This window comes from Musca autumnalis, unplaced genomic scaffold (assembly GCF_047663935.1).
Source record: "Musca autumnalis isolate F117 unplaced genomic scaffold, ASM4766393v1 scaffold_4, whole genome shotgun sequence".
Taxonomy (NCBI): Eukaryota; Metazoa; Arthropoda; class Insecta; order Diptera; family Muscidae; genus Musca; species Musca autumnalis.
In genome coordinates this window covers 93,739,113-93,740,359 of record NW_027411977.1, presented here as the reverse complement: position 1 = coordinate 93,740,359, position 1,247 = coordinate 93,739,113, and the positions used below count along the sequence as shown (strand labels likewise).

The following is a 1,247-nucleotide window of genomic DNA, read 5'->3' as shown; positions in this document are numbered from 1 at the left end:
CGATCTAGAGACGCATAATTTCATATCAAAATTTCAGTGAAATTACTGTAGTATGGCCCGGGACTAAAGGAGAAGGCAGGCGGACTTTCAAAGAGGCTCTGGCATTCCATTATAATTTGACATTTGGGGAAGCAAGCAAAGCAAGCGACGATTGATTTTGTTTTGGCCTTAACTATTAATATTAATTTAACTATTAATCATGGTTCAATTATTAGAAGGTTGGGCAGGTTCACAAAATTTCAAAAAAACAACTCTGGAGCTGGTTTGCTTATAACTTCAAATATTATAATAACAAATGCAACAAGTTTTCTTCATTTGAAATCTTGTCAGTTTTTATTTGTTTTAATTTTTTCTAAAATAATATTTGTATTACTCCCATTAGACATTTGGGTAAAAGTGGTAATTTGCGCATTGCCCGTGCCTGCGTGCCACCAGAAATCTCTGCAGAGGATGTCGGTCTGGAGCTGGTCTCTTTGAAATCAAGAAAATTGGTAATGAGAACTTCCCAAACAAATGCAAGGATCCCAAGGCTACCAATTTCGTTCCTGATGGTGGTCCCAAATGGCTTTGTAAGAACTTTTGACTAGCACCTCCTGTCGCCGAAGCTTTGGACATAATTCCTCGTACTTTAGCGCAAAACTGCGGTGCCAATACCATTCGTACATTAACTGCCTTGAGAGCAAAACATGCACCCACTCGGGAGAGCATCATATGAATGACAAGGGCATTTGAGGCTGTTAAAATGCAAACCACTACTGATTTCCCTTTATTAAAATGCTTATATGAAATAAAACGCTATATTTAAGAAAGATCTTTATCATCTTTTATTATTCTAAGGATGTTTGGTATTTAAAATGGGCTATATATCAGCCCACGTTTTGATATAGCTCCAATAGAACAGTACCTCCCGATATGGTGGATGGTATAATACGTACGGCGCAGCCGAACTTAACCCTATTTCTACTTGACTCCTGCCAACGTACGAAAACGTTATTACAGTCATACACGAAATATGATGGACAGGGAAAGGGGTCACAACCACACCTAAAGGGGACGCACTGTATATAGCTGCCATGATATGAAGTATAAGTTACTGATTTCTAGTTATTCTGGCGCCACGTATGAAAGACTTGCTACAATTCGAATAAAAGCTAAACTGATCAATCTTGAAGCGAGGTGATTGTCTTCGCCGCGAAAAAATACATGGTAGTTAGCAACAGCAGAGTCAAGTATCTTGACTTTTATAA

At 38.3% G+C, this 1,247-nt stretch overlaps 1 long non-coding RNA gene across 1 annotated transcript; it reads left to right on the top strand.

Annotated features, from left to right (window-relative positions):
* Positions 1–232: 232 nt before the first annotated feature.
* On the top strand, positions 233–811 carry LOC141403323 (uncharacterized). Its single transcript, XR_012412772.1, has 2 exons — positions 233–325; positions 383–811. It is a non-coding gene; the product is annotated as an uncharacterized lncRNA (long non-coding RNA).
* The last annotated feature ends 436 nt before the right edge of the window (positions 812–1,247 follow it).